The 25,458-nt window shown below is 48.6% G+C and overlaps 1 long non-coding RNA gene and 5 pseudogenes across 1 annotated transcript; 4 read left to right on the top strand and 2 right to left on the bottom strand.

Annotated features, from left to right (window-relative positions):
* LOC114802159 (cullin-3-like) overlaps positions 1–850 on the bottom strand; it is a 5,514-nt pseudogene extending 4,664 nt beyond the window's left edge.
* Positions 851–1,095: 245 nt separating this feature from the next.
* On the top strand, positions 1,096–8,947 carry LOC114802157 (uncharacterized; annotated as a pseudogene).
* Positions 5,867–6,957, top strand: LOC114802738 (claudin-4-like; annotated as a pseudogene).
* A 328-nt stretch (positions 8,948–9,275) lies between the features above and the next one.
* On the bottom strand, positions 9,276–16,781 carry LOC114802670 (NADPH--cytochrome P450 reductase-like; annotated as a pseudogene).
* Positions 16,782–19,207: 2,426 nt separating this feature from the next.
* Positions 19,208–23,039, top strand: LOC114802156 (ribosome maturation protein SBDS-like; annotated as a pseudogene).
* Positions 23,040–25,074: 2,035 nt separating this feature from the next.
* On the top strand, positions 25,075–25,416 carry LOC114802356 (uncharacterized). The gene is made up of 3 exons (XR_003751715.1): positions 25,075–25,139; positions 25,213–25,295; positions 25,386–25,416. It is a non-coding gene; the product is annotated as an uncharacterized LOC114802356 (long non-coding RNA).
* The last annotated feature ends 42 nt before the right edge of the window (positions 25,417–25,458 follow it).

Here is a 25,458-nt window from a genome sequence, read left to right as displayed (position 1 = left end):
CCTGGACTGTGAAAACGCTCTGGTAAATTTGTAACTGTAAAGTAGTGTGTGAAATGTCTGATCGGACTGGTTGGGTCCTGACAGGGCGTATGGCAGAGATGATAAAAAAAAAACTCTTTTGGTCTTTTGGTGACACTTCATGGCATAAAAAGCGGCATTGAGGGCTTGTTCAGAATGCCGCTTTTTATGGCACTTGAACATGAATGTTGTTTTTAACGGTGTTTGATCACATTCGTTTTACACCACCGTACACCACACCGCACCACACCACAACAAGCTTCGCAAGTGGCGAACTGTGGCAGCTTTGACGTTCTATATACTTGTCGGCATAAAACGCGGTTCAGAACTTGGCCACAAATGCTGTTGCTTGAATCTTAGCCTTTCAGGCTTATGGAGAACGGCTGATTTCTTTAGTTGTGCCGTTGAGAAATTAGGTCAAACCAAATTTATGGTGCGTGCGCCAACAAGACCTTCCAGCTTCACAAACTCTTCACACTTCCATTTCCAAGAACACATTTGTGCCTTTTACGTAAATTCACTGCTGAATGGTGTCCCAGGTTGTGGCACCTTCTTTCTTCCTGGCAGCTAGACATATTTTGAAAAAGAGAAATTATAAAAACATCAAAATCTTAAACTAATTGTGTCTAATATATATAATGTGTGCTCTAAATGTTGCATAATTTTGTAGATAGTGAGTATTAATATTTATATAAATCATTATTATAGAAGGTCAGTAATGTTGCGAAATGAAGCGATGCGACATGGAGTCTATACTTTGTGTTGCTTCCATATTCGGGTTATTAACGCAACGTTCTCCAACGTTGCTGATGACGTTGATGGTTTCAGCCATCTTCTGGGATCCACGTTCCCTCTCAGCCCTGAGCTCAGCACGGGAGCAGTTTCAGCCGTTGACGCATCGTTGTGGTCGTCCTTCCTTTCGATGCCGTGTATCAGACTGATGTGTATCTGTCTCACCGAAACTGGCTCTGCGAGCAGCGTTGGGCTGAGGAATCCTGTCCAGCTGGAAAGTACCAGTTTCTGGTCACGGTGGCTGGCCACTCCTTTCCGGGTACACATTAAATGCTTGGAGCGAAAGGTGTGTTCCACCAGTGCTCCACATCTCCGCGAGCGAGCGAGGCGAACCCTTCATCAGCTGCGATCTACAGACGAAGCCACAATGGTGTCCATGGGCAGGCAGATGCTGGGCTTGGTCCTGGCCTTGATCGGGTTCCTGGGAGTCATTATAGCCTGTGCACTGCCCATGTGGAGGGTCACGGCGTTTATCGGCGCCAACATCGTGACGGCGCAGATCATCTGGGAAGGCCTGTGGATGAACTGCGTGATGCAGAGCACCGGGCAGATGCAGTGTAAGATCTACGACTCCATGCTGGCTCTCTCTGAGGACCTGCAGGCGGCCCGGGCCCTCACCGTCATCTCCATCCTCGCTTGTTTCTTTGGCATCATCCTCGGCATCGCTGGTGGGAAGTGCACCAACTTTGTGGAGAACGAGACCTCGAAGGCTAAAGTGGCCATCGCCAGCGGCGTGATCTTCCTCATCGCCGGAGTCATGTGCCTGATCCCGGTCTGCTGGTCCACCAACACCATCGTCAGGGATTTCTACAACCCCATCATGACGGACGCCCAGAGGAGGGAGCTGGGAGCTTCGCTGTACATCGGCTTCGGCGCCGCCGCCATGCTGATCCTCGGAGGAGGCCTGCTCTGCAGCTCCTGCCCACGGGAGGAGGAGAAGCCGTACAACGTCAAGTACTCGCAGCCACGGTCCGCCGCCACCAGCGGGCATACGTGTGACCCGGCCGAGGCGCTCCGCCCTTCCTGTGACTCTGTCTAGTGAAAACACCTTCTCTGGAAAGTAATGTGGTTTGGATCGTGGTGTCTTGGATAACACATGGTTAAAAATGAGTGCAATACATAACTACGTCATTTTATAACAACGTTTGTTAGATGTCTAGATGACCTCACGATGCTTCAGGTCACATTCATGCAGGCTTTCTTTTAATTAAACCAACTGCTGGTAATATTTCAGCAGGAACTGTGATTACGATAATATATCTGGCTTTTGTCTGACCACATTTATGTTCATATTTTTTTTTGTAATTTGCTATAAACATAAAAAAATTATACTGAATCAACAAAGTCTGTATCAAATGTGTTTGTGTCCTGCGATTTAAATTTTTTTTTAAACGTGGAACCTGAACCTGGCGGTTTAATGGGCAGAAAACGTTTCAAAATGACACAACCCATGAAGAATTCCTTATCACCCAGACCTCAGTGGGCCGGCCCGACTGGTAGAACTGGTAGGACACCCTCAGGCTGAGATGCACTTCCCTGTTTGAGGAGGACAGTCAACTCTTTCTACTGCCTTTGAAATGTTTTTTATTAATAAGATCACTTTTTTATGCAATTTATATAATTACATTAATATCTGTCATGGGAAGATAGAGAAGCCGGGCGTGGCAATATCAGCGTTGCCAAGGAACGTTACCATTAATAGAACAAATATAATCTATTTGATTAGTGGAGTGGAGATTGTGGTTGATGTTTGGAAGAATCTCGCTGACATTCCTCAGATCCACCCACTGCCATGCTCCTCCCCCACCGGCCACTAGGAAGCCCAAATATGCTGTTGTCATTGTCATGCTGTTCCTCATGTTCCTTGTGTATCAGGCCAGTCTGCATCTTCTGCTTCAAACTTGCAAATTTTTAGCGTCCCAGTCACCTCTGTTCTGTGTCCAGTACCAAGGATTGTTGCTTCATCGTAGCTTCCACACAACCCGAAAATGTGTTCTGACACTGAAATAGGATCAGCTGAGCCACATCACTGACCATAATTCTTTGTGCACCCTGGTGTACATGAAGCAGTTTATAAGTTTAATGTGGATCCATGTCTGGGATCGGGCCACTCCAGGACATTCAGGACACAGAGTTGTCCTGAAGCCACTCCTTTGATACCTTGGCTGTGTGCTTAGGGTCGTTGTCCTGCTGAAAGTTGTCCAGTCTGAGTTCAAGAGTACTCTGGAGCAGGTTTTCATCCAGGATGTCTCTGTACATTACTGCAGTCATCTTTCCCTCCATCCTGACTATTCTCCCAGTTCCTGCAGCCCAGTTCCTGCATGCTGCCACCATCATGCTTCACTGTAGGTATGGTACTGGCCTGGAGATGAGCGGTGCCTGGTTTCATCCAAAGTTCCATCTTTAGGTGCCTTTAGGTGCCTTTTGACAAGCTGCCATGTGCCTTTTACTAAGGAGTGGCTTCCATCTGGCCACTCTACCATACAGGCCAGATTGGTTGATTGGTTGATGAAAGTGAAAATGACATGATTGTCATTGTGAAACACTGCAGCACAGCACACAGTGACACGGTGAAACGTGTCCTCTGTATTTAACCATCACCCTGAGTGAGCAGTGGGCAGCCATGACAGGCGCCCGGGGAGCAGTGTGTGGGGACGGTGCTTTGTTCAGTGGCACCTCAGTGGTACCTTGGCGGATCGGGATTCGAACCAGCAACCTTCTGATTACGGGGCCGCTTCCTTAACCGTTACAGTTCCTGACAAAGTCTTGTTGCTTGTCTATTTTGTAGAAACACCTGCTATTTACCTGATTTTAATTAATTAATTAATTAATTAATCAATACCAAATATCTTTAATGCATTGAAATGAATTAGTTTCACTAAAAAAGATGTATTATTTAATCACGACAGAAAGGCCAAATTTTGGCAAGACAAAAGTTGTCGCCTATACAGAAATTGAACAAATTTACTGCAAATACAAAAATATGGAGACACTTAACCCTGAGTGACTGGGACTGTCCCTGTAACTACTGACTGTAAGTCGCTCTGGATAAGGGCGTCTGGTAAATGCTGTAAATGTAAATGGCAGATAGTGGTATTGTGAGATCCAAATTTAATATCTTGTATGACCATGCAGTTTTGCAAGAATTCATACAATTTGTTGATGAAGTCATCAGGAAGAGCAAAGAAAGCAGTCTTGCATGCTTCCCAGAGTTCATCGATATTCTTTGGTTTCGTCTTCTATGCTTCCTCTTTCATCCTACCCCAAATCCTGGAGCATCTTGATCTTCTTTGCCTTGAGCAACTTTGATGTGGAGATGAAAGTATGTGATGGGGCACCATCCTGCTGCAGAATTTGGCCTCTTTTATGGTTGGGAATATAAAAGGTAGCTAAGATTTCTTGGTATTTCAGACTATTGAAGTTGACTTCCACCCTGCAGATCTCTTGCACACCCCCATACTGGATGGAACCCCAGATCATTATTTTCAGCCACCAAACTTCACTGTTTTCTGGGTGAAGCTGAGATCCATGTGGGCTCCAGTAGGTGGTGTAATTCAACAGAAGATTCATCTGAAAAATCCACCTTCTGCCACTGCTATGCTGATGACACACAACTCCTCTTCTCCTTTCCTCCCTCAGATCTACATGCTGCTTCCAAAATCTCTGCATGTCTAACTGACATCTTGTCTTGGATGGCAGCCCATCACCTCCAACTCAATCCCACCAAAACTGAACTAATATTCATTCCAGCAGATTCTTCACCACATCAGGATCTTGCTATTTACCTGGACAACTTACAGCTCTCTCCTTCTACAACAGCCCGCAACCTTGGAGTAACAATAGACCAACAACCAACTCTCCTTCTCGACTCACATCAGAAACCTTTCCTGTAGACTCATGTAGATTCCTTCTCTACAATATCAGACGAATCGCACCGCACCTCGTATACTCCGAGCCTCCAGTACTGCTCGCCTGGTCCCTCCATCTCTGAAGATAAAAGGAAGACGCTCATCTAGACTCTTCTCCATCTTGGCCCCTCGGTGGTGGAATGAACTTCCAGCTCAGTCACTGAGCACCTTCACACGGCAGCTCAAGACCTTCCTCTTTAGAGAAGATTTAGATGAACTTGTAACCTTCTTCTTGTCTGACTTCTGTATAGAAATTAGAACAGACTTGGCAAATGCCACATGGTTTTTCAGTTGTCTTTTGTTTAGTGCTGGCTTCTGGTCACTGATTCAACCATGGTACCTATTTCCAGGTAGAATCCGACTTGGGCTTGTAAAAAACGTCTCCACATCTGAGACACATTGAGGGTGTCTTCTTCCACAGTGGATCTGGTCTTCAGCTTCTTGATAATCAACATTTTAGTCTCAAGGTGAATGTTAGGCATGTTTGCAGAGGTCTAGTTGCAGCTGATGTGAAGGTCTAGTGGGGTTCTGGGGTTCTTTTTATACACACCTGACACCTAATTCACAAGGCGACAACAATTGACTCAATGGACTTTACAAGCTTTGAATATTAGAATATTTTTTGACTGTTCGTTTTGCACTGAAACATAATTACCAAAGCAGTTGGGAAAGGCTGTGTGTGCCTTTCCAGATCAGGACCAATCAACAGTTTATTCCACAAGTGGACATTATTCCACTAATGAAGCTGCAGAAACATCTCAAGGATGATCAGGGGAAACAAGAGGCACCTGAACTCAGTTTTCAGCTTCATGTCAAAGGCTGTGAATACTTACGTACATGTGATTTCTCGATTTTTATCCATTTTAAAGGAAGCTTTTTTCACATTGTCACTATGGGGTGTTGTGTGAAGAATTCTGAGGGGAAAAGCTAATTTAATGAATCTTGGAACAAGGCTGTAACGCAACAGAATGCGTAAAAAGACATGCGCTTGAATGCAGGTAACAGAACGCACCACTGAGTGTAGAGCAGCAGTGAATGACAAAAATCCCGTACGGCTGGTATTTCATCCGCCACACGCCCTAAAAGCTCCCCTTAAAAAGACAGCGGCGTGACCCTGTAGCGCCAGACACCATCTGGATGCCGGCGACATGCCGTCTGTGGGGATGCAGGTGATGGCCAGCGGCCTGGCCCTGCTGGGCTGGGTGGGGGTGATCCTGACCTGCGGCCTGCCCATGTGGAGGGTGACCGCTTTCATCGGCGCCAACATCAACGGCGCAGATCATCTGGGAGGGCATCTGGATGAACTGCGTGGTGCAGAGCACGGGCCAGATGCAGTGCAAGGTCTACGACTCCATGCTGGCCCTGACCTCCGACCTGCAGGCGGCCCGGGCGATGATGGTGGCCTCGATTCTGATGGGCATTGTGGGGCTTCTCACTATATTCGCTGGGGGCAAATGCACCACCTTCATGACAGAGGAGCGGAAGAAATCATGCTGATCATCGCTGGGCTGCTGTGCATCGTCCCCGTCTCCTGGACGGCCAGCGTCATCATTCACGACTTCTACAACCCCCTGCTCATGGATGCCCAGCGGCGGGAGCTGGGGGCTTCAATCTTCATCGGGTGGGGGGCAGGGGTCCTTCTGGTCCTGGGAGGCGCGCTGCTCTGCATCTACTGCCCTGCAAAGACCAGCAGACCACCATCGCAGCAGTACTATCCAGCGCGGTCCTCCAGAATGTCCAACAAGTCCAGCTCTGTGCCCAGCCACAAGCCAACTCCGCCACGCTCCGCCACTCCAACCAAGACCTACATCTAGAAGCATGTGGCTGGAGCACCGTCTCGTACCTGGATTCGGATTTCTACAGTAAATTATTGGTTGTGAATGTGAGCTTTAGAAAAAGGTGTGACTGTTGTGAACATTTTGCTCTCTTGACGGTTAATTTTATAACCTGCAGCTCTGAGTTATTCTGAATAAAGAACGTTATAAAACGCTCCGTGATCTCTGTGATCCTTCACCCTGTAACAGATCAGTGCAGCGGCTCTGGCGAGGCGGGGCAGATCTGGTCAGAGTGAGAGCACCAAACATTCCCCCACAGACACAGGCCGAGCCGCCGCAGCCTCCGCAGCCGTGTGTGCACCAGAAAAAAAATGCGGTTTACTTTCTGAAGATAAAGTGGTCCATCAGGTTTGGCCGTTCAGGTGCTATGGAGGTTATCGACTGGGTGAAACTGCGCGCAGGTTTCTGGGCGTGTCTGTGCTGTAAAAATGTCCTGCTGGGTCACACATGGACCTGAAAATGTGTCAGCGGTGACACAAGAGAATCAGTGCAAGCGAAAAACAAGGTGAAGATGAACAAGAGATGTTGAGAAGTTAACATAATTTTGTCTAAAATGAATAAAATGCCAAAATCTGCGAATTGTTACAAAAGTTTTCGTTCCTCTATGAACTGTGTATACATTTTTTGGAAGATTTAAAAATGTGTTGGGTGTAAGAAGTAGTTATGGGATTTTTTTTTTTAGTACTGACAACCCATCAATGCTATGAACTCGACAATTAATAAACTTAAATAAATCTAAAATAAATCTTTTTCCAGGCTTATGTGGGCAAAAGGGAGGGATGGAAAAACCCCACCCCACGATTCTCGCGTTGTAAAAGCTGATTTCTGCAGAAAGACAGTTGTCAGGATGTCCCAAGACACTCTACATACAGTTTAGATGGGAACATGTTGTGGAAAATCACATCAGGACAGATGGGAATAAAAACGTAACTGCAGTCATCCAGCAGGGGGCGCTAGCACGGCGATGACGTCACTGCTCTAAGAACGGCTGCGATGTTCGTCATTTTAAAGACAAAACTGCATAAAAAGGGCTAGAATGCAGGGCTAGAATGACAGAGGTGTCTTATATGGGGATTTCTAATCAGTGGAGAGGACTGTGGACATGAAAGAGTTTATAACATGCCCCAAAACTCAAAAGACAGATTCCTCAGAAAATCTGCTGGTTATAGGTTACAAATTACATTTATACAGGGTGGGCCATTTATATGGATCCACCTTAATAAAATGGGAATGGTTGGTGACATTGAACACATTTTATAAGTGGTCAGAAACTTGTAAATAACTCACGAAAGAATAAAGTTACGTTAAAACCAAGCACATTGTTGTTTTTCTTGTGGAATTACCAATGAATTTTTTTCCTATTGAAAAAACAAAAGTTGGATCCAATGGCTGACTTCAAAATGGCCACTATGGTCACCACCCTTCTTGAAAAGTTTGCCCCCTCACGTATACTAATGTGCCACAAACAGGACGTTAATCACCACCATTCCCATTTTATTAAGGTGGATCCATATAAATGGCCCACCCTGTAGAAGGAATCTTAGTGTTCTGACTGTGTAATCGTAACATGTTCCTCGGTGATGATTAAGAGCTGAACGTAGCGCCTTTAGCATCATAATTTGAAACTTTTCTTCACTATATCTCGTGCTGCCCTCTACTGGACCTTTTTCTATTGAAAAGCATCCGTAAATGGACAGACGTGTAACACGCGTGTGCTTCTGCTCTCAGCTCTTCACAGCCGACTGCCCGATGGCGCTGCAGGTTCTGGGCATCGCCCTGTCCATGATCGGCTTGGCTGGCACCGTCCTGATCTGCGCCCTGCCCATGTGGAAGGTGTCGGCCTTCATTGGCACCAACATCGTGGTGGCGCAGGTGTTCTGGGAGGGGCTGTGGATGAACTGCGTGTACGAGCGCAGGGCCAGATGCAGTGCAAGATCTACGACGCGCTGCTGGACCTGGACCCCGACCTGCAGGCCGCCCGGACTGGTGGTCATCACCATGGTGCTGGCGTGCCTGGCCTTCGTCATCTTCCTGGTGGGGGCCGAGTGCACCAACTGCTTGGGCAACAGCAGGGTGAAGGCGCGCATCGTCATGGCCTCGGGCATCACCTTCATGCTCTCCGGCCTCACCACGGCCGTGCCCGTCTCCTGGACCGCCAACTCCATCATCCGGGACTTCCACAACCCGGTGGTGCACGAGGCCCTGAAGAGGGAGATGGGGGCGGCCATTTACGTGGGCTGGGTCACCGCCGGGTTCCTGTTCTCCGGAGGGGGGATCCTGTGCAGCAGCTGTCCCCCCGAGAGACCCCGCTACTTCCCCAGGTACGCCCCGGCCACGCCCGGCCCACACAGCAACTACACGGTCAAGAACTACGTCTGAGCAGAGGAAATTATTCCACGTAGAGAATCATCTGAAGGCTTTTATGTTGCTTTGTTTTATGCTACGTTCATTTAGCTCTGCAGCCCGTCCAGCCCTCCGTGTCCTTCTGTTTTCAACAGAGTAAAAAAAATTATATTAATTTTTTTAAACTTGTTGCATGAAGATATAATGATAACGATAGCTGAATGTTGTCAGAACTGTTCATGAACTTTGTTCCTGCCGTGTGAAAATGCTTTGAAAATTAAAAGTTTTACATCGTTCCTCTGATCTTTTCCATGAATGAAATTAAACCAAATTAAATCATTGCTACCACTATTAAAACCAATTATTCACTCAAACCAAATCTTGCAAATCATACTTTTATTCATTTAAAAAGGCATGCCTAGATGATATTAATGCTCAGGAAACGTTGCATATAAAACATAAAAGGAAGCATACGCAGCATCAGCACTGATGTCTCCCACGTACCTACTTATAAGGCAACTCGGCTTCAGAGTAACGTAATAAAAATCCTCGTTCTAGACTCTACACGCGTCTTTATTGGGGGACGGTCAGACAGACTAAAACATCTGGTCCGTCCTGCACGGTCCAGCTGTCCCACCATGATTTAAACAGTCACAAGCTCGATGCATAATACACCACAAGTCTACATTCATCATCCCTTATCCAACTGATTGGTTAGTACCGATTTTTTTTTTTTTTTTTTAACATTATTTATATGCTAAAACAATGGAAAGGAGCCACCAGCTGCTTCTTCGGAGCTGTTTGCATGGCCTGAATGTTTCAATCAGCTGGGTCTGGAGACCACAGATCCTGGAGGCATCAAGGTTCCAGGTTAGTCTCCTGTATGGGTTTGGTCCACAGTGTTCATAATGACCTGTAGCAGAGGCGGGGTGACCAAAAAAAAAAAAAAAAAAATACGGGTCTGATGGTTCATGAACGCGCAGGGTGGGGTACATGCCAGGCTCTTTAACTCCACACATCCTGGGAGTAGCGGCCCTTGGTCATCAGCTTCTTGATGTAGTCTGTGGCCTGGGTGCGCGTCATGCCGCCCAGCTCCTCAGCAATCTCGTAAAACGCGTTCTGAACGTCCCGCGCCATGTTACGCGCGTCCCTGCCAAACCGACAGCAAAATATTATTCATTTATTCAAATAACGTGACACCAGATCACATCCAGTCCATGTTAGACACTGCTAGGAACCCACCCGCAGATGTAGATGTGTGCATTGTCTGTGTGGATCTGCCTCCACAACTCCTCCTTGTTCTTCTTCAGAATATGCTGAACATAAATCTGAGAAAAACAAATGCAGCAAATGATGAGAACCGTCACCTGCACTCAAAATACCAGGGACTCTGGAAATCTGCTGCGGAAACATGACGTTAGGGGGCGCTCTTGGCTCATCTCAGCACCTGGCGGAATTTACTACCTTGTGGGCCTGGTCCCGGGAAAAGGCCACGTTGAGTTTGGTGAGAACTCCAGTCTTCTCAAAGTTCTCCAGCTCTTCTTGATACAGGAAGTCCTCTGCCTTGTGCCTGCAGCCAAAATACATGGTTGTCTCACCCACGTCCTTCCCTGCAAAGTGAACAGCAGCAGTCAGGACGAGGTGTTTCATGGGCGAAGACGGTAGAGCCCCAACATGGCACGGGACACCCCACCTTGCTCCTTCAGCCAGCCGCGCTCCTGGATGAAGCCCATGAAGGGGGCGATGCCGGTGCCCGGGCCCACCATGATGACGGGACTGCTCGCCTTGAAGGGCAGCCGGAACTGGGACTTGCGCACGTACATGGGCACGGTGGCCTTGTGCCCGTTGTTGCCGGCATCTTGCTCTTCAGCCAGTTGGTGGCCACGCCCTTGTTGAGGCGGCCCGTTTTGGTCTCGTACTCCACCACGACGGCGCAGATGTGGATGCTGTCTGGGTGCACCTGGCAACGAGAGACGCCGCTTTAGCCACATTTCGAGGTCGAGCGGGTTTTTGTCAAAAAGCCGCGGCGCGTCGGGGCACCTTGGACGAAGACGCGATGGAGTAGTATCTGGCCTGCAGGCGGGGCAGCAGCTCACACAGGTGGTCGATGGGCGGCCGCAGGGACGGCAGGTCCTCCAGGACGGCCAGAATGTTCCGGCAGGAGTCCAGAACGAAGCTCTGGTACAGCGCCTGCAGGCAGAACCCCCATTCCAGCCTCGTTACCGGACCTCCGACCATTACGGGCGCCGAAGTGAAATGCGATGCGGTAGTGCCGGTGGCGACTGCGCTCAGCCTCGCCCACACAGACGTTCTAAACGAACGCCCTCTGAGCGCGTTTTGCTGTGCTCAGAAGCGGTTCGTGCCGTAACTGTGCACGCCCAATGATAAGACACTTCATTACGGCAAATAAACGGTAAGGGGAGGAAATAACATGCAAATGCAACGCTGCAGCGTAAAAAAAACTGGAATTCCCATTCCAACACAGTACAGCCGGCTCATTATTCCGACCCTCCTCACAGCGGAGTCACCCGCACCGGTTATCTGTACCGCGACCCGCGGTGACCTGGTTATCAGCGTTCTGCTGACACGTGGCGCCATCGTGAGTTTCCACACCTTTCCCTCGGCTGAAGACGAGGCCATCTTCCTCATGTTCTCCTGGTCTTGGCCGTCGGTGGCGTACTGGGCCAGCTCGTACAGGACGTTGGTGCGAGGGGGGTGGGTGATGTCCAGGTAGTGTGTAAGGGCCGTGCGGTACGTGCTGGGGCACGGGAACGGGTGCTTCTTGTTGGACTCCTCTGAGGACACACACACCACATTTCAGCTTATCTTCACCATCCTAATAATTTATTTATAGATCGTTTTAGTCATCAGCGCAGCCCCACCCACTGCCGCAACAGGTCAAGGTCAGCGGCGTACCGTCGAGGTTGTTGAGCGAGATAACGGTGTCGAGGTCCACGCCAAGGATCTCTCCCAGCCGGTTGACGAGGGCGCTGTCGTTGGTTGGATACACGGCCACGTGATCTCCGGACTCGTACCTGAACACACGGCGACCTTCAGTCTTACTGACCGCGAACAGGCCTCACCTGCTCACACTCGGCCTGGGCTGCCGATCGGCCGCGTCACCTGATCTTGGAGCCGCTGATGTCCAGCTCGATGTGCATCAGGTGTCGGCCCCTGCTCTGTTCAGTTTGCGGTTGACGGTCACTGGTGCCAGGAACGGGTTTTTAGCATCAAAAGGACTAGAAAACGAGCACAACATCAATCGTTATTTAGAATAATGGGAAAAGGACCAGCAGATTCATGGTTTGGGTCTCCAACTTTGTCATACTATAAAATCTACACATTTCACAGAGTAAAAGGACAAGCTACTACTGTACTTGCACCTATCGTTCACCAACCAACCCCCTTTCTCTCCTCTATACGTCAGTCAACCTCTACTCCAGCTCCTCTTTTTCGCCCTTTTCCTCGGTTAAATAAGAACAATTAAAATATAGAAGGCCGTGAACGATGACAACACACACACACACACACACTTTCATGTGTCAATCGTGTTACTGGCGGGCGGGATAAAATAAATAAATAAATAAATAAAAACCGCTAGAACCACCTATGTTTTATAGTCCATTGTCCATGGGTTGGATGGGGGAGCGGTTCGGAGGGGCTGCAGGACTGGGGTGTTTCATTAATAATAATAATAATAATAAACTATTATTAGTCTTGTTGTTATCAATAAAACCATGCCGCCTGTTTGGAGAGAGAGACGTGAAAATGCGTCAGTCGTCCTGTGATGATGAAATAAGAGCACGACTAGTTCTCAGTTAGCCGGCGAGCAGAATAACGTGAGGAATTCCAGGACGCCTTTTCACCCAGATGCAGCACTGCTCATCCCTGACTGGCTGCTGTGGAGGTAGTTGACAGGCTCTAGGACCCAGCGGAGACGCGAGCGTCTCACGCTCAACGCGTGAGACTTGAGATCACCGTTTAGCGGCTGACGCGGCTGTGACTGGAATACGGGACACACCGCAGAGTGGCGTAGTGGTGCCGGGGAGGAGTACGGCGTGATTTAATCCCATATGAGCGGAATTGGCTGCTGAGTGTAACTGTGTCAGTAGGCTCACGGTTTCTGTTGCTCGAAGCTCTTCAGACGGCCAAGTTCCCCGGTGTAAACTTTACTGGGACTGATGTCCACGTGGACCTTCAGCTCGTACTGACGAATGCTGCAGGAGGAACACGCACATCTGTGAAGTCCCAGTATGCAGAGTATGTAGACTGCATTATTTAAAAAAAAAAAAAAAAAAAAAAAATCTCACCTGGACTCCTCTCCAGTTGCCTCCACACCAAAGTGCTCACACATCGCTGGCCAGAACTGCTCCCGCCAAGACACGAAGTCTTCCTCTAGACTGCAACACACACACACACATTAGAACACAAATAAGAGAGGAAGCCATTCAGTGTAAATTAACAGAAGTCCTCCAAAAACAGTATGTACACAAGCAGGGTGTGTGTGTGTGTGTGTGTGTGTGTGTGTGTGTGTCCTCACTTTCCATCATCATCCCCCATTCCAAGGTCAAACACCCTTTTGGCCCCAAGCTCCTCCAGCCTCTTGTCCACATATTTCCCCATGGCATTATAGTGTTCATATGTCTTGTTACCCAAAGCAAACACCTGGAAAAACACACATTAAAAATCAAACACACATCCGACACTGAAGAGCTGAAGAACAAGAGCATTAATTTGGACGAAATGAGAGTCCCATAAACCCTTTTTACAAACCCACACACTACGGGTCCAGCGTAGTTTAGATCCTTCAGCTCCGTTCTAATCGGGTTCTTGTCTAATTTCTTTACTACTTCACTCAGCAGTCAAGATTCATTACGTCGAGAACAGCGATTCAGCTGTTTTATCATGAATCCAGGGAACTGACTCAGCAGAGATGAAGCTCACGGTCCAGTCCAACCCCAACACGGTCGCTACTTCACTGCAGAGTCAACCCCGCCCCACTACACAGTGATGAAGCTCACCGTGAAATTAACCCCGCCCAGTTCAGCGCCGCCCTCCTGCAGCCAGTCGTAGAAATCCTGCGCGTTGTCTGTGGGGTCACCCTCACCGTACGTGGCCATGGAGAAGATGGCCAGAGAGTTGTCAATCTCCGTCAGCCTGGAGAGTTCAGACTGGGACGTATTGGATTAGTCACCAAACGGTTCATTCGTTCGCGAGAAACAGCGTAAAGATGACCTGCTACCATACCATGTCGTATTCCTCGGGGTCGGCTGCCATGCCCTTCATCCCATAACGCTGGGCGTCCTTGGCCAGGCGATTGGCAAACTCCTCCGCTGTGCCCGTCTGAGAGCCATAAAATACAACGATGTTGCGACCCTGAGACAGACAGACAGACAGACAGAGAGACAGAGAGACAGAGAGAGATGGATTTGTGAGAAAGAAACAGATGAACTCCAGAATGGATATGACTGTGATGCACGGGCAGATAGAGCAAACTGTTCTGCTGAGAACCTTTATTCCTTTAAGTGGTGGACTTTTAAGCTCCAATGGTGTAAGAAATGCAGGGACTAGTGTTTTTCGTAAAACAAAATTTATGACTAAATATATTTTCAATTAACCTTTTTGACATGATGACGAAGTGAGTTGTAAATAGTGGTCATGTGACGATAACTATAACCAAACATACTAAAACAAGACTGAATATGGTTTACAAGATAAAAACGAGACTAAAATGTCTTCATTTTTGTTGGGGAAAACTAGATGAGACGTTATCGCATCTTGTTTAATCCCGTTATTATATCGCCGTTTGTGTTTCACTTCCGCAATAGGCGACGGCGGCATTAATTCCATTTCCGGATACTTGTGCCGGGAGAAAATGACGAAGCGACCTTGAACAGATCAGAGCGTCTTCTGTGTCTGGAATGGACGTCGACTATTCTAGAGTCTATAAGGTAACATAATAATATAATAATATAATAAGAGAACCTTGTTTTAATTATGAAATGGGTTTGACTAAAAGAATATTTTTGTCTGTTCTACTTGGTACTTGTACTATAGACTTTTATTTATTTAACCCAAATTAAATTATTCATGAGGAATTCTGACTAAAATGAGACTAAAATGACTCTGGACGTGACTAAGACTAATAAAAACTAAACTGCAAAGACTCGACAAGAACTGAAATTAAGACAGGCTGCCAAAAACAACTATAGATATAGACACTAAAGACCACTGAGTGTCTCCAGGGGGGACCGTCCCCGTCACTACTGACTGTGAGGCGCTCTGGATAAGGGCGTCGGCTAAATGCCCCGACCCCATTTCCACTGTGGACTTCTGAACTCACCGTCTTCTTCATTTTCTCGATGAAGCTCGTCTCTCGTGCTGCTGGGGGCCTGGAGAGCAAAGACAAAATTCAGAACATCAGTAGAACATCAGTCCTAAACAGGAAAAAAGCACCGATCCCTCGGTTACTGGGACGGCCCCACTGGCGCCATCATTTAAATTCCGTATCTGATCCAGGCCTGATGGGATCTGTGGCCGTTCTGCTTTTCCAGATACCAGGTCCAGGAATGCGGGATATGGGTTCAGGACCCCTCACCGTCAACAATGGGGCTACGGGACTGAAAGGAATCCCGGCATCCTGATGCAGCCCTGAGGAGCAGGAAAAAGGTCTAGAACGCTGACGCCGTAAAACTCGCTCTTCTTCCTGTGTGGGCGACGGTCCATATTTTATATTCAAAGCAAGTCCGGCGCGGAAAGGGACAGGGAGCCGGGACACCGATTCCGTCTGGTAGCTCGGCCTCACACTGACCTGTCGGCCGCGGCCCTCCGGTCCTCCGGCAGCGAGAAAACGCAGCCCATGACGGTGCCGAGAAGCCCTCTCACCCACACACCACACAACCTACACACGGGCAGCGGCCAGACATGGTTACCCCCCCCCCACACACCCCACACACACACACACACACACAAACACTCGACAGCGCAGGAAAACAAACAGCTGAAGATGTGACGTCCCCTCCTCCACACTCTCCCACAGACAAATACCAGCCCTCTCTCTCTCTCTCTCACACACACAGACACACACACACACCGCCACACCGCCTTCAGTCACGTCACCATGGCAACTGTTCTTCAGCAGCGCCGCGGCTTTTATTACTAAAGAAAACGGGGGTCTCTATGGCAACTTCGCTGGTCATGGAGGGATTCTTCAGCGTCAGAGCGACGGCTGAGCCAATCAGGGCTCAGGATTCGGGGACACAATATGAGGACAGGACAGAGGTCCGCTGGTCCTCACAAAAAGCTTCAGAGGAGGAACATGAACCATGACACTGAGAAATGTGATAAACCAGCAAAACTGCGCACACACACACACAAAGACGAGTGTGTTGCATTTGATCATGTGATTCTGTAGAATCAGCAGGGTGGCGAAGGAAACGCAGCAAAAGAGGAAATCTGTTTGTTTTATTGTGAAATCGGTCATGAATACGTAGCCCCGCCCAGCATGCCCAACTGCAAATCAAAGGAGGAGAGTTGCGATGAGGGGGCGGAGACTCACGGGGCGTCGAGCTTCTTGAACTCGGGGATGGCCTCGGCCTTCTTCCGGAACACGATCCAGTAGACGATGAGGCCGGCGATGAGGAGAAGAGGAAGATGTCCAGGTTACTCAGGAGCGGCTCGTCCTCCGCCAGCACGGGCTGGGTGGGCGGGGCCTCCGACTCGATATCTGCCATCACTGCTGCAGCTGGAGCACAGGTCAGGGGTCAAAATTATTTTAATTGCCTAATAAAATAATCAGATCTTAAACTTAAGATCGGTAGTAGCCTAGTGGGTGAAACACTCGCCTATGAACCAGAAGACCCAGGTTCAAACCCCACCTACTACAATCGTGTCCCTGAGCAGGACACTTAACCCTGAGTGTCTCCGGGGGGGGGGGACTGTCCCTGTCACTACTGACTGTAAGATCAGTAAGATCTAGATAAACGTGGATGTGAGATTGTGTTGTTGGCACATGTTCTTGTTCATCCTGAAGATCATCGTTTATGATCTCTTCGGAACCCAGGTTTATTGTGACCTAATTAAAGGAAAGTACATCACATGGGGTTTACATAATGGAACACAACGTCCTGGTGAGCTGGACCTGGACAGGTGTACCTCACCCCTGATTGGAAGATTAGTGACTAGATCATGAACCAGAAGACCAGAATGTTCAAACCCCACCTGAGCAAGACGTTTAACCCCGAGTGTCTCCAGCGGGACTGTCCCCGTCGCTACCGATTGGTTTACAGAAGGAGAAAAAATAAAAATCACAGCACAACAGCCATGAGTGTCGTGCACCTCGAACGTTCAACCACAGGTGGTGCGTGTGGCCACTTGTATCTACACACCGAGGAACAAAGGCCATTTAGGATCAATTATTAATCGCAGCAGCCATGATGGCAGATTTTGGTGAATCCCCGCGGTTTCCATGAATCCCGATCCAAGCGCAGTTCAACACATATTATGGCGCGTGGAAGCGACCCCGTAATCAGAAGGTTGCCGGTTCGAATCCCGATCCGCCAAGATGCCACTGAGCAAAGCGCCATGATGGTTAAATGCAGAGGACACATTTCACCACCTCACTGTGTGCTGCGCTGCATCACAAGTGACAATCACTTCACTTTATCACACGCTACTTAAAAATGGAACATCTGGAACCAGATAAGCGAACACAGTGCACCGTACTGAAGCCGGAGCCGCAGGAATGTGCTGGAATCAACGCGCCGTTACACGACACCTCCGGCGCTGAATATCTGAATTCAGCCGGGGGGAAATCTTCAGAAATCTCCTCCTCTCCGATTGGCTGGAGGTTTATCACAGGACACCGGCTCAGACTAAACACACACACACACACACACACACACACAGCCAGGCTGCCCAAACAGCCTCAGCGTCCATTCATTACAGCCAGTTCATCATGTCCACCAACACTCATTATTAGGCCATTAACACGCACCTGAGCCTAATTAAGCCAGGGCAGGTTCACCAGGGACTGGCCTAGCGGGTAATCAGAAGGTTGCCGGTTCGAATCCCGGTCTGCCAAGGTGCCACTGAGGTCCCGTCCCACCACACTGCTCCCCGGGGCGCCTGTCATGGTGCCCACTGTCACCAAGGGTGATGTGTTAAATGCAGAGGACACGTTTCACCGTGTCACCGTGTGCTGCGCTGCAGTGTTTCACAATGACAAATCACGTCACCTCACTTCGACACACCATCGTCCAAAAGTTTAGGCTCATTTAGAAACATCTTTGTCCAACGGGGCATTTTAAAGGTCCGGTGGCTGGAATTGTCCGAATATCTACATACACGGAACTTGACCAGCAACAATTAGTCCCTAAGTTTCTGGTGGAACGACGCTGTATTCACTGAATTATTAAAAAAAAAAAAACTGGCAAATTAATAATTTAACACCATTTGTGTATCTGGTTAGTCACCGTTGTTGTTATTGTCGTATTAATATATATTCTGGACGGTAGTGTACACGACAAGGCCGCGTTATTACCGGTAATTAGCGCTCATTACCCGACAACAGTTTTCCCAAGTTCGGACCGAGGCAGTAAACCCGGCCCGGTTTAACCCGCTTTAACCAGCAGCCATCAGCAGTTAGAAGGAGGACGCTGTAAAAACACCGCGGCTGCGCAACCCATGAGAAGAGAAGAGAAGAAGTTGCTGGAGAACTCACCCGCTCCGCTGGTCTGTCACTACATGGGACTTATGCGGAAATCTGACGCCATGCCGAGTCACCCTGCCGGACTGAACCACCTCTTGTCGGGAGAGGGGTGACCGGGGAACGTTCACACGGTAGGATTTTTTTAAAACCCCAAAAACGTGTGTAATAAACCTCCGACCAACCCTGCGTGTTTATACTTTACGGTACGTTTTGTTTTATCGGTTTTTAATGTCGTATAACGAAGGCCTCGTTAAACGTTCGGCAACCAACAAGCTCTCTCTGATGGGCGGGTCCACCACTCATTACGTAATGACGGCCGCGCTCGAGGGCCGTGCGTCCGCGCATGAACTCCGTCCCCAAAGTGCAGCGGGCCAGGGGTCCCGGTTACGCACGCCGTCCCTCGCCGCGCTGCACACGCCGACGAGGGCGGCGGCCTCGGCGTCCCTGAAAAACCCGCGGCCTCGGCGCGGAGATAACGCGCACCCGGAACGGAATGTCCCGCGGCTGCGGACTCCGGCCGGAACTAAAAGCGGGGGACACCGCCGCGGCCCCTGGTCTGACAGCAGCTAGTTAGTGGGTTGCAGTGGTGATTTGCCGGCAAAATGTCGATATTTACGCCGACAAACCAGATCCGCCTGACGAACGTGGCGGTTGTGCGGATGAAGAAGGGCGGAAAGCGGTTCGAAATCGCCTGTTACAAGAACAAAGTCATGAGCTGGAGATCCGGGCGTGAGTGGCCGTCGTTAGCTTAGCGTCGCTAATTATCGCGTATTTACATTGAACTAGAACTATTTATTGTCGCGGGTTTTATTACACCTGAAGTGCTTTGTACGTGACACCCAGACATCTGGCGTGATGAGAGTCTCGTCGACGTGTATTAATTTAAACTTTGGTGTTTGCTCCAGAGAGAGAGATCTAGATGAAGTCCTGCAGACCAACTCTGTCTTCATGAACGTAATCGAAAGGCCAGGTGGCGAAGAGGAGGGACCTGTCGAAGGCTTTTGGAACCGACGACTCCACCGAAATCTGTAAACAGGTGTGGTTCCTCCCAGATCTCCACACCGTACAGGACACGTAATCAGAAGGTTTCCCGGTTCCAATCCCGAACTTCACTTCATCACGCTCATTAAACGTTTTCAAGGTCGAAAGAACCTTGAAATGTTGTGGAATACGAGATAAAAATATATTCTTGGAAAAGTCATTGAGAAAGACATGAAGTATGGAGGAATTTGCTGTCTATACATAGTGAACCAGGTCACGTGCTGCTGCGTTGCTTCCATATTCCAGAACATTCTCAGTCACGTGTCTCCTTTAAAAAAAATAAATAAAAAAGGGCAGTGGTGGCCTAGCGGTTAAGGAAGTGGCCTTGTAATCAGAAGGTTGCCAGTTCGAATCCCGATCTGCCAAGGTGCCACTGAGCAAAGTTCCGTCCCTACACACCTGCTCCCCCGGGCGCCCGTCATGGTGCCCACTGCTCACTCAGGGTGATGGGATAAATGCAGAGGACAAATTTCACCATGTCACCGTGTGCTGTGTATCAAAAGTGACAATCACTTCACTTAAAAAGGCTCAGCCTGGGCCAACTTGGAGGAATGAGTTTATAGGGGTGTGTATTGGCAGGATCTCACGATACGACTATATCACGATATATTGTGATTCTTACATATTCTACAGTTTACTGTAAATGTAAAAACTGAGCTGAAATACAAGATGCTGTAATCATGTTTTGAAATGTCAGTAATTTGACGTACCAGCAGTACGGCGCCATCTGCAGGAGTGGAGGTTGTAGTCGCACGCTGATTCATCTCAGCTGACCTCACAAAAGAAAAACGCTCGACAGCTCCACCCGTGGAATAAAGTTCTATACAAAAATATCAATATTTGGTGTCCCTGTATCGATACAATATCACCATGTAACATATAGCAATATATTGCTGTATTGATATTTTGTAACACCCTTTAAGTTTAATTTAACATTTTTGGGGGGTTAATTTGACTTTTTTTCCCTCCACATTTGCACAGAAATGTCAGGGAACATAAGGTCATGAAAATTTGCCTTAGTGTCATGGAAATGTCACGGAAATGTTTTGGTAAAAATGTGTAAGGAAATTCTGCAGCAAGGATAGGAAAAATAAATATTTGATCAGTGACACGGGGGTGTTGCCTGCTGCTCAGATCCTTTTTTCACTGGTATAGATGGTACGGCGCTCTATTTAATTAAAACATTACAACATTTCCTGCCTTTCCTTGTTTTTACCTGTTGATCCTTTTAGATTTTAGCAAAAGGAGAAGTTCAGGTTTCTGACAAGGAACGACAGAGCCAGTTGGAACAGATGTTCAGAGACATCGCCACCATTGTGGCAGAGAAGTGCGTCAAACCCGGAGACCAAGCGGCCGTACACAGTCAGCCTCATCGAGCGAGCCATGAAGGACATCCACTACTCTGTCAAAGCCAACAAAAGCACAAAGCAGCAGGTCTGTGCCACTGCCTCGACCTGATGACACTGACGTCTGCTCTCGCTTGCACTGTTCTTGTTGAATGTACTTTGTGCCGATCCGACCGTTAGGCCTTGGAGGTAATTCGCCAGCTGAAGGACACCATGCAGATCCAGCGAGCTCACATGCGCCTGCGCTTCGTCCTTCCGGCCAAAGACGGGAAGAGGCTGAAGGAGAAACTCAAGCCCCTCCTGAAGGTGGTGGAGAGCGAAGACTTTGAGGAGGAGCTGGAGATGGTGAGGCTTCTTCTGTCCAATCTGATGATGCTGTGGGTTCTGTGGTAGGGTTGCACAATTAATTTAATTTTAATCATGATTTTGCCTGTTAAAATGATAATCTGTAATATTTACATTAGCCAACCAACAACAACACACACACACACACACACACACACTTGACCCTTCTGAGCACAAGGAAAAATACTGTTGTCCATAATGATGTTACTGGTCCACTTGAAGATCCCTGAAGCTGTAGTTGTAACGGTGGTGGTGGCTGTGGTGACCCTCTGGTTTGTTTCATGGTATGTCCTTGTTTAGCAGAGATCAGGAACCAGGATTTATTCTTCCTGGTCTCTTCACTGGGGTCTGCCAGTAGTCTGGGTGCTTGATTCCGTGTCTCGGAGAAAAACCAAACAGAAGCAGCGGCAGACGGTGGCCTCGTACGATAGATACTGGAGTATGTGGTTATAGCGGTATATTGGGGCTACAGTGGCCCGGTACCCTAACTAGGACAGCCTAACTAGGGTGAATTTAACTTTGTCTGTGGTCTAACAGGGGGGACTCTGTGATAAAGTGGACTTAATAATGGACACTGTGTCTGGGACTTTAACAGAAGTCCAGAGAAACAGAAGTGTTTCAGTTTAGTTTTAAACCAACCAAATGCTACTCAAAATTTCAAATTGTGACAGAGTGAGACGTCGGCGGCTGCGTGCACACAATCTGGCAACCCAGATAGATAGATAGATAGATAGGCTACCATAGATACAAACACTAGATGTCGCATTCAGTGTCTCAGCATGCGTCAATACCACCGGCATATTTGGACGGGCTTCCCGAGATCTCTTGTGCCACGTACAAATGAAGAATCAATTTGTAACATTTCATTAGTAAGATTTTATTTTTTGTGTTCAACAAATAACGTTATTCATGTTACAGGCAAAGAGCATCTGTCTTCCCAGCACCACCACGTATTACCACAAGCTGCTGTTTCTGACACCTCTATATATTTCATAGTTAGCGCAGTACTTATAGTTCTTCACAAATCTATACAAAATGCCTCTGTGTATGGACCTGCCCAGTCTATTCTTATTTTCCCCCAACTAAGCAGGTAAATGGACGTTCATCGTTCATATTAAATATAAAATAATAAAGTATTTTCATAGTGACCTGCCTTCTGTCATCTCTTTAGATGGGCAGGCTGGTTTTCTCTGAAAGTCTTGTTCACTTACTGTTTGTTTCAAAATAGAAAGTGAAATAAAAATTGATTAAAAATATTTGTGATTATCATTATGGTCACAATCGTGCGGTCACTACATTAGTGAAATTGTTGTGGTGTGTGTGTGTGTGTGTGTGTGTTTTCACCAAATCCTTGACAGGCTTGTATTAAATAGTTTGCAGTAGGTAATGAGCGGTTGATATGTAAAGAGTCTCTAACTGAATGTGTCTTTATTTGTGTGTATGGATAGGTCTGTCTGATCGATCCTGGCTGCTTTCGGGAGATAGACGAGCTGATCCGCTGTGAGACGAAGGGGAAGGGCTCACTGGAGGTGCTCAGTCTGAAGGATGTGGAGGAAGGAGATGAGAAGCTGGAGTAGAGTTCTTCTCACCATTTCCCCGCATTAAGCCCTTTCAGATGTATTTTGTAAGGATTTGCTTCGCTGAAGTTATTTATTTTGTGGGAGAATCAGGTTGTCAGAGTGTATTATTTTCTGTGAAAACTTTAATTTAAGGGGAGCCGCCGAGCACGCCGCCGGCCGAACCTGCTTCCTCGCAGTAGTGTCCCCCGCCCTCGAATGAAAACTACTCTTACTGCGCAGTACAGGACGATATGAAGGACGAATTTCCTGATTTCAGCCATGTTGGAGCTTAAATGAATACTGTTAGCTTATGATTATGACTGTGTGGCAGATGTATTTCACACCATGCTTTAAATATGACCATGAAAGAGATTTCTGTGGCAAAAGAACTTTGTGTAATTACGCATTTTAATCAGAGTGATATATACAATCCATCGCTGCCTTTCTTCCTGACCATCTAATTTTGCTGGCCCGACTAACCTGCATCTGTTCTGTCCTGTGGAATAGAACATAATGAATAATTTTTGATAATAAATCATCATGGTGATTGGGTGTTTTGGGATATTCTGTACTTTTTTTAATAACCTCAGAAATGTGATGGAATATAATCGTGACGGTACAGTATCCGTATACAGTATACTCATGACGTCAGAGTTTTCATCATGAACCAGGACTGATTCATTCCAAACAAAGGGAGCCAAACATACACATATATAGCCAGTTTCCCACTTGTGGCACTAATAAACGTTTAAACGTTTCTTATATACATATCGTTTATTAAAATAGATTGACGCACGGCAAGCTTTGAATTTACATTCGAATTTGAAAGTTATGAACTGGTCTCAAGCCGGGAAAGCGTATGTGGGTTAGGGGCGGGGCGCCAGAAAGGCGCTAAGAACGTACCATTTTCAGGAAAGATGGGGGTTTCCATAAAAACCTAAATAAAAAACCCTCTAGGTTTCTGTAAGTTATACGTCTCGCACGTACGCAAAAGTAATAAAAGCGTCGAATCTGGAAGACGCGGAGTCCGAACCGCGACGTTGAAGCGTTCGTTACGGTTAGCCTGTAGCCGCCGTGCGTGTGGTACGCGCCCGGCGCAGGTCAGAGTTCATAAGAGCCGCAGTGTGCGCGGTGCTCGCCGCCGGGTTTTAAATTGTCGTGTTTGTGGCGAGTTGTGTTTTATACGGACAGCGGACATGGCCTCGGGTGAGTTGCTGCTCCGCCGATCCGCCTCCGTCGGCCGTCTGGCGGGTAAAAAGGCGGTAATGTGACGCGCGTTAGCCCCATGCTAAGGGCCGTGCTAATGCGCGGGGTTTTATTCCGCGGCGCGGCGGGCCCCGTAGCGGCGGCAATCCGGCTCTGGGTCCGCCCGGCGCCTCTCCGCCGGAGCGGGAGTGTGGTTTTAAGCGGAGGAGAGTCGCGCCGGGCGGCATGAAGGGCTCGGTGCGCGGCGCGGCGCGGCTTTGTGCTGGCGGCTCCAGCGCCATGTTGGAGCGCGTGGTGGTGGCGCAGGGCCTAGGCCGGAGTTAATCATCCTCTTCCTCCTCTCATCCGTCTTCTTTCCCCGCACGGTGGGCCAGGCGGTAACACTATGCTTCTTTTCCCCTGCAGATTCGGGCTACGGGCAGCCTGGAGCTCAACAGAGGTAGGTGATGATGATGATGATGAAGGCTTTGTGGTCAGTCAGCTGATCTGAGTAGAAACGTCGCTGTTTTAGCAGCAGGGAATTAGGAGTCGAGGCTTCTCCTCGCTCTTCACGTTATTTTCAGCTGCTTCTCGCTTTGTGAAATGTTCTGACCCGCCTTCTTCTGCAGTTATGGATCCTACGGCGCTCCTAATCAGGCCTACCAGCAGAACTGGACAGGTGAGTGGGTCACCGTGGCGGGTCACCGTGTGTGGCGTCCCTGCCCTCCTCACCTGTCTCCCTGACACCCCCCCTCTCGTTCCTGTGTCCAGCAGGCTACGGCCAGGGTAACGGCTCCGGCTCGTATGGCGGCCAGAGCTACGCGGGGTACGGCCAGCCAGGTAAGAGCTACGTCCGGTCCTGATGACCGCGCGCTGTCGCGGTGAAATATGACGAGATGTTAATTCCTGTTTTTTAGCGGAAGGGTTTGGTCAGCAGCCCAGGGCTTCACTTCAGGAGGATACGGTCAGCAGCAGCAGCCGCCACCGCAGCAGCAGCAGCCGCCGCCGCAGCCCCAGAACTACGAGGGTTACGGCCAGCAGGGATCCGACTCCGGCGGGTGAATATCCAGCCGTCTTCAGTTCGACTGATCTGCTCTGCGACGGTACGTTTTAAAATGTGGACCTGTGCAGGTATGGAGACAAGTCGTCCTCGTATGGACAGCAGTCTGGTGGGTATGGGCAGTCGGCGGAGAACTACAGCCGTTGGAATGAGGGTACGAGAACGTAGCCGCTCCACTTTATCGCACGCCGCAGGGTAAAGAGGTCGAAGGTCACGCATTCCCGTCTTTCCTCCGGACTTCCAGGTGAAAACCGGCACTATGGTGGGGACCATGGTGTTCTGAGGGCCGCTCCGAGGGCTTCCGGGGGAGAGGACGA

This window comes from Denticeps clupeoides, chromosome 13, assembly GCF_900700375.1.
Source record: "Denticeps clupeoides chromosome 13, fDenClu1.1, whole genome shotgun sequence".
NCBI lineage: Eukaryota > Metazoa > Chordata > Actinopteri > Clupeiformes > Denticipitidae > Denticeps > Denticeps clupeoides.
Note: the sequence above shows the minus strand (reverse complement) of the source record. Positions and strands in the feature narration are given on the sequence as shown.